The sequence below is a fragment of the Elephantulus edwardii genome, unplaced genomic scaffold (genome assembly GCF_000299155.1).
Source record: "Elephantulus edwardii isolate Elephantulus edwardi_28Jun2011 unplaced genomic scaffold, EleEdw1.0 scaffold00174, whole genome shotgun sequence".
In the NCBI taxonomy this organism is placed as follows: Eukaryota; Metazoa; Chordata; class Mammalia; order Macroscelidea; family Macroscelididae; genus Elephantulus; species Elephantulus edwardii.
In genome coordinates, this window is record NW_006399924.1 from 517,966 (window position 1) to 525,985 (window position 8,020).

An 8,020-nucleotide genomic window follows, 5' to 3' on the forward strand; every position below is an offset into this window, starting at 1 on the left:
ATAAAACCAACAGGACTTGGCAATGTGTTGGGCTTGGAGATTCAGAAATAGAATCAAAGATAATTCTCATGTTTCTGACTTATGGGCGTTGTTTGAGTCTGGGGATACAGGAGAACAGTAGGTTAAAAGATTAATAGGTGCAGTTTAGAGGGAGTGAAGACCTGGAAGCCTTCAGTGACAACAGCTAATTGAGAGTTAAACATATACATAAAGTAGATAGTTAAACATGTGACTGGAGTTCAGCACAACTGAGACTTGGAATGATGTATCAAAGTCAAAGGAACGAAGGTATTCCCTGGGGGGTAAGAAGGAAAGAGCTAGGATGAGAATTGGCAAAAAGAGGAAGAGCACATAAAGACACCTGGAAAGTAGTGGTACACCAGTTGCCTCCAGGGAGTTCTTGTAGTCTGCATCCTTCTGACATTTATTATCACATCCTATGCGTTTTGAATAAGGAAAACCAAAGGATACTTGATGCTCTTGAGTTGTGATGTTGTGCTATCTGCCACCAGAAAAACCAATCTTGGAGGAAGGGCCAGAGAGGACCATGTATGTTTTGTTACCTATGCTAGCATATAGGAGGCAGAGAGTATGATCTTCTCAATCTGTGTCAGTAAGACTGATCCTTGGAGGTATGAATTCTGAAGCTCTGACATACTTTGACATACTTTGGACATGTTACAAGGAGGTACCAGTCCTTGGAAAGGGATATCATACTTGGGAGGGTGAAGGGACAGCGCAGGAGAGGAAGACCCTCTATGAGATGGATTGATTCAGCGACTGGGGTAATGATGGTAGGTGTGTCAGAGACAATAAGGTTGGCACATGAGCAGGGTTCAGAGCTGTTGTACATAGAGTTGCTATGAGTGGCAAGTGACTCTATAGCACACAACAACAACAACAAATAATGTTTCAAAGGAGCTATTTCTAGTGACAGGTAGGATACTGTCTATACATGTGCAAAGAAGGTCTATACAACTATTCTTCAAATATATACACCAGACACAAAAGCAAAAGATGAAGAAATTGAGGAATTCTACCTAATTTTGCAGTATAAAATTTATCTAATGAGTAATCATGGTGCATGAATGATAATTGGTGACTGGAAGGCAAAAGTTGGAAACAAAGAAGAAGGATTGATAGTTGGAAAACACAGCTCTGGTGACAGAAATGAGGCTGGAGATTGAAAGATATAAATTTGCACAGTGATCTAGTCATTGCAAATATCTTCTTTAAAAAACTAAAAAATGGCAATTATGCAGATGGACCTCACCTGGTGGACTACACAGGATTTCGATTTAGGTTCTACATCTGTGGAAATATTCAGCTAAAAAACTCAATATCAGCAGTTGGAACCAGGCTGGGATGAATGTTGAATAGAATCATGTGCAAGTTCAAACTGAAGCTGAAGAAAATGAAAACAAGTCAGTGAGAATAAAAATATGACCTGAACCAAAATATGACCTGAGTGCATCCCAACTGAAATTAAAAGTCATAATAAGAATATATTTGATGCACTAATTATTGAAGCCTTGATGAATTGGTGAATTGTGGGATGACATTAAGGACATCATCCACGAAGAGCAAAAGGTCATGACAAAGAAAGAAAAGACTGGAATGGATGTCAGAAGAGAAGATCATGAAACTCACACTAGAATGTAGGGAGGTCAAAACAAAGGAATCAATGCTGGAGTAAGAGATCTTAACAGATTTCAAAGGGCAACTCAAGAATACAAAGCAGAGTATTATAACAAAGTGTGCAAAGAGCAGGAGTTAGAAAACCAAAATGGTAGAACATGGCCAGCAGTTCTCAAGCGGGAAAAATAAAGAACAAATTCAAGCCTCAAGTTGCAACACTGAAGGATTCTAAGGGGAAAATCGTGAATGATGTAGGAAGCATCAAAAAGATGACACGAATACACAGAATCACTGTAGTGAAAAGAATTGGTTGACACTGAATAATTTCAGGTGGTACCATAAGATCAAAAAGATAAGGAAGAAGAAAAAGAAGTTCAAGTTGCACTGAAGGCATTGATAAAGAAAAGAAGGCCCTAGGAATTGGTGAAATGTGAATTGACATGTTTCAGTAAATGGAGTCTGCCCTGGACATGCTTACCAGCCTATGTCATGAAATTTGAAAGACAATGACATGGCCAGACAACTAACAGACCGTATTTTTTCCCATTTGGAAAAATCTGATATAACAGAGTGTGGAAATTATTGAATAGTATCATGTGACGTAAAGTCTTTCTGAAGATTGTTCAAAAATGCCTGGAACAATAGCACATTGACAGAGAACTGCCAAAAATTAAAACTAGATTCAGAAGAAGCCATTTTAGAGGGAGTATCATGGCTGAGATTAAATAGATCTTGACAAGAAACAGAGGATACAAGAAAGATGTTTACTTACATTTTATTGATTATGTAAAGGCATTTGATGTGTGGATCACAACAAACTATGGCTAACATTGATAAGAATGGAAATTCCAGAGTGCTTCATTGTGCTCGTGTGAAACTTATTAATACAGCACAGAGCAGTGTTCTGCACAGAACAAAGGAACACAGTGTGGTTTAAAATTAGGACAAGTGTGCATTAGGCTTGTATCCTTTTTCATATCTATTGAGTCTGTATGCTGAATAAACAATTTAAAAAACTGTACTATATGAAGAAGAATGTGGCATCAGGAATGGAGGAAGACATCATCAACTAGCCTCATGCAGATGACACAACCTTGCCTACTGAAAGTAAAGAAGACTTGAAGCATTTCATGAAGATAAAACACTACAGTTTTCAATATGAATGACATATCAAGATCAAGAAAACAAAAATCATCGACACTAGAGCAATAGGCAACATCATGAAGAAAAGAGGGAACTTGCCAGCTATTTAATTTTGGTTGGATCCACTATCAACTCTTTTGGATATAGCAGTCAAGCAACGAAAAGATGTGTTTCACTGAAAAAAAAAATATTCAGTCAAGGACATCTTCAAAGTTCTCAAGAGCAACAGGTCAGTTTAAAGACTAAATTGAGCCTGATGCAAGCCTTGATATTTCCTTTTGCTTCCTATACATCTGAAAGTAATAAATAAGGAGAGCCAAAGAAGATTTGATGCCTTTGAATTTCAGTGTTGGAAGACAGTACGAATTATACCATGGATTGGGGGAAGAACAAATAAGTGTCTTGGAAGTATTACAGACATGGGACCCCTTAGAGGCCATGATGGTGACACTGTCTCACCTACCATGCACATGTTGTCAGGGGGAGCCAGCCAGTCATTGAAAAAAGATGTCATGCCAGAAAAGGTCAGAGAAAGAGAAGATGACCCTAAACAAGACTGACTGGTACCGTGCGTGACTGTAGCAATGGCTCAAGCGTGGAGATGGATGGTGAGGATGGAGCGAGGTAGGACCAGGTTCCAATCTGTTCATAGGTGGCTGTGAGCTGTCACCACTGTACAGTGAATAACAACCCCACAGTAACGGTGGTCCTTTGAACTGATTGTGTCAGCAGGTTTGCTTCCCCCTTTTCTTTGTCCCAGACAGAGAGAGACACATAGTTTGTACTTCAGATGTCTATTTGAAAGTTTTGGGGACACCAGCAACTTACTTCACTATTCACTAAAGTAGGATGTAGAAAATTAGTTTTTATGAACTAAGCTTTATCAATTGGCCTTGATTTTAACCAAGGGTGTGGTCTGGAAGGAAGGGCTAATTTTTTGGATAAAAGGCATTATGCTTGGTAAAGTCAAAGTAATGGTCATGGAAAAGGAGGAAGATCCTTAATGAGATGAATTGACAAAGTTACTGCAATAGCGGACAGACAGTGAAGATGACACAGGACCGAATTGCTAGGAATTGGAATTTACGTGGCAGCACCTAGTCACACTGGCAGCAACTGATTTTGAGGCTCTTTGGGCCTATCTATACCTTAACCAACTGTGCTTCCACTTTGTGGCTCCTGCCACTTAAACAGAGCCTCTGATATAGTGGTCATAATAGTAATGTGAATTAACTAAGTAAATCAATTTATTGAGTAAAGTAACAAAAATTTGTACAACAAAGAGATACTAGGAAGATTGCTAGTACAGAGGAAAAATTGAGGAAATGGTCTGTAGTAGAAACATCCTAAGAGAAACATTAGACCCAGCTACAATGAAGGTAGCACGTGGGACACACAGAAAAAACTGGAATAAACAGCTGTTTACACGATGCTGCCCTCTGGTGGCCACATAGAAAATTCAGCACCTCTTATTTCCAGGTGGATCACACAGTGAGGAATTTTGCAAGCCTTCAGTTGATTACTATTTGTGGTTGTTATTAGGTGCCATTGAGTGGAGTATGAATCATAGCAATGCTATGAACAGAAGATCTGAACCCTATTCTCTGTTGTACCATCCTCACACTTCCTGACAGTCACAGGGTCAATCCACATGATTGAGGGTCTTCCTTTTCTTTGCAGACCCTCCATCATTTCTAGCATCATGTGTCTCTTCAAGGAGTAGCCCCTCCTAGCAACATGCCCTAAGTATGTAAGACAAAGCCTCATCATTCTTGCCTCCAAAGAACACTCTGGCTTCACCCTCTTTAAGACATATTTGGGTTTTTTTGACCGTCCATGGGATGTTCAGTGCTCTTCTTCTACAACCATCTATGCAGATGACACAAGCGTGCACACTGAAAAGGAAGAGGACTTGGAGTGTTTGTTGCAGGAGGTCAAGGACTGTAGTCTTCAATATAGATTGAAGCTCAACATCAAGATAATAAAGATTCTCACCATTTGACTTATTGGCAGCACCAGGATAGATGGATATTTTGAACAATTTTACCTTGCTTGGGTCCATAATCAATACTCTTGGCACCAGGAGTCAGGAAATCAAAAGATGAGTTGTACTGGGAAAATCTGCTGTCAGGGATCTCTCAAGAACAATGATGTAAGTCTAGAGACCAAGGTGTGACTGACTAATACAGGCCATCGTCTTTGCATTTAATTGCTATGCATCAGAGAGCTAGTCCATGACTGAAGGTGACAGCAGAATAGATGCCTTTGAGTCTTGGTGCTGGAGAGGAGCATTGAACATACCATGGACTGCCAAGAGAACAAACAGTTATGTTCTAAAGAGGGTGAAACCACGTTTCTCCTTAGAGGCAAGGAATTTGAAGCGCTGTCTCACACACTTTGGGCATGTGGCCAGGAAGGACCAGTCCTTGGAGGACATCATGCTTAAAATGGTGGAGGGGATAGTGTAGTATAGGGAGACACTGGATGAGATAGATTGACATAGCAACTGGGGTAACGAGGGTATGTGTGTTGGAGGCAGTGATATTGGCTCAGGATAGGACAGGATTTAGAACTATTGTACACAGGGTCATTAATGAGTCACAGTCAACGCAACAGCATATAACAACAATAGGGACCCATTGAATAATGGCTCTGAACTCTCCCCTGTCTTGTACCATCTTAGTTATCACTGATATACTTGAGTCCGTTGCTATTGTGACTGGGTTAATCTATCTCATTGAGGGTCTTCCTCTCTTTCACTGACCTTCCACATTTCCCAACATTATATCCTTCTCCAAGGACTGGCTTCTTTTAACAGCATATCCAAAATATGTAAGATTTCCCTATACTTGCCTCCAAGAAGTACTCAGCTTTTACCTTCTCTAGGACATTTTGTTTTGTTTTGTTTTCTTGGCAGTCCATGGGATATTCAGTACTCTTGTGCACTGTAATCCCAAAGACATGGTTCGAGGCCAACAGCTGCTCCACAGGAGAAGGATGGACAATTTCCTCCCATGTGATTAATTGCCTCTGAAAACCTGCCAGAGGATCAGCAATGGGTCAGTTCTGGTACTATGGTACACAACAACAACAACAACAACAGGACATATGTGTTTGTTCTCTTGCCAGTCCATGACATAATCAGTACTCTTCTCCAATACCACAACTCAAAGGCATCAATTCTTCTGTCATCCTTAGTCATTGTCCAACTTTCAAATGCATAGCAAATAATTGGAAAGACCATGACTTGAATCAGATGCTCCTTAGTCTGTAAAGTGACATCATTGCTCTTTAATACCTTGGATAGGTCCTTGACAGCACATTTTCACAGGGCAATTTGTCTTTGATTTCTTGACTTCTGGTACCAAGATGTTGATTAAAGACCTAAGTGAGATTAAATTGTTGACAACTTCGATCTTTTTCTTCCTTCATGATTGGTGAGGTTTTTTGTCTTCTTGATGTTGTAGTATAACCCATACTGAAAGCTGTAGCCTTTGATGTCCTGAAGCAAATGTTTCAAGTACTCTTCATCTTCATCAAGAAAAGTTGTGTCATCTGCATAATGCAGGTTGGTAAGTCTTCCTCTAATGGTGATGTCACATTTTTCTTCTTCTTTTTTTAAATTTTTTTATTTTGATGTCACATTTTTCTTCACCAAGTCTAGCCTCTCAAATGATTTACTCAGCATACAGACTGCGTAGATATGGAGGAAGGATACAGTTCTGACACATATCTTTCTTGATTTTAAACCATGTAGTGTCCTCTTACTGTGTTTGGACAACAGCTTCTTAGTCTAGTTCACCTGAGTGCAATTAAGTATTCTGTGATCTCTGTTCTTTTCAATATTAGGATTAGCTTGTTGTGACATACAGTCTAATACTTTTGCATAGTCAATAAGACACAAATCAACATTCTTCTGGCTTTCTCGGCTTTCAGTCAAGATCCATCTGACAGCAACAAATAATATCCTTTATTCCATGACCTTCTCTGGATCCAGTTTATATTTCCTAATAAAAAGACAAATTGCATTGGGAAAGCCGTCTGTTAGGGACCTCTCCAGAGTACCAAAGAACAATGACACCAGTCTGGAGACTAAGGTGCGCCTGATTCAGGCCATAGTCTTTGCAATTTCTTGCTAGTCATCAGAGAGCTGGGAAATAAATTAGGCATGATAGAGAATTGATACCTTTGAGCTGTGGTGCTGGAGAAGAGTATAGAAATACCATGGACTGCCAGGAGAACAAATAACATTGCAAATGTTAGAAAGATTTTGACTCAAAGCAGAGAAAACCAGAAGAATGACTAATTGTGTTTTACTGACTCATAGAGATCCTGTGAACGAAAGACCTGAACACTTGTTTAACTTTCATTGTTTCACCAAGTTCATAGAGTTTCCGGAGGCAAGCTATTTTGGAAGTGGATGCCATTCCTGCTTCCAAGCTTGTTTTAATCTGGGAGCTCCACCAAACACTGTTCACCATGGGTAGCCATTATTGCGTCTGCAGCTACACAGCAATCACGAGTTACCTCTACACAGCAAATGGACAGAAAAGACCTATACCGCTTAGAAAAATGTTTGACCAAAACCAATTAAAACAAGGCCTGAAGGCTATGAATTAAAATCACCCTTTGGCTTGATAGCATAACTTTTACCCACTAGGTCAACAGAGCTCTCTCTAGGTTCATCCTAGAGAGGGTGAAATCAGACTGCTCCTTGGAGGCAAGGATTCTGAGGCTTGGTCTGACATACTTTGGGCATGTTGCAAGGAGCAACCAGTCCTTGGAGAAGGACATCATGTTTGGAAAGGTGGAGGAACGGAAAAAGAGAGGGAGACCATCGATGAGAGGGATTGATTCAGTGCCTGGGGTAATAAGGGTAGATGTGTCAAAGACAGTAAAGTTGGCCCAGGATAGAGCAAGTTTCAGGGCTATTGTACACAGAGTCGCTATGGGTTGCTGACATGACAGCATGTAACAACAACAACATAGCACAGAGATTGTCTCTTCCCCTTTTCCCTATATATCTAGTGACTGGTTGGTCAAAATAAATGCTGACTCATTGTCACAATGAAGATGGGAAAAAAGTACAACTCACCAAGAAACTTAAGTTTCTGGTTTTGAATTTACCTTTTTTATGTATTTATTTATTTACATTTTATTGGGAAAAACATATTGGGGGTACAAGGAGGTGAGGTGTGTGGACAGAAGGGTGAGGATGGGCAGGGATGAAAATTGCAGG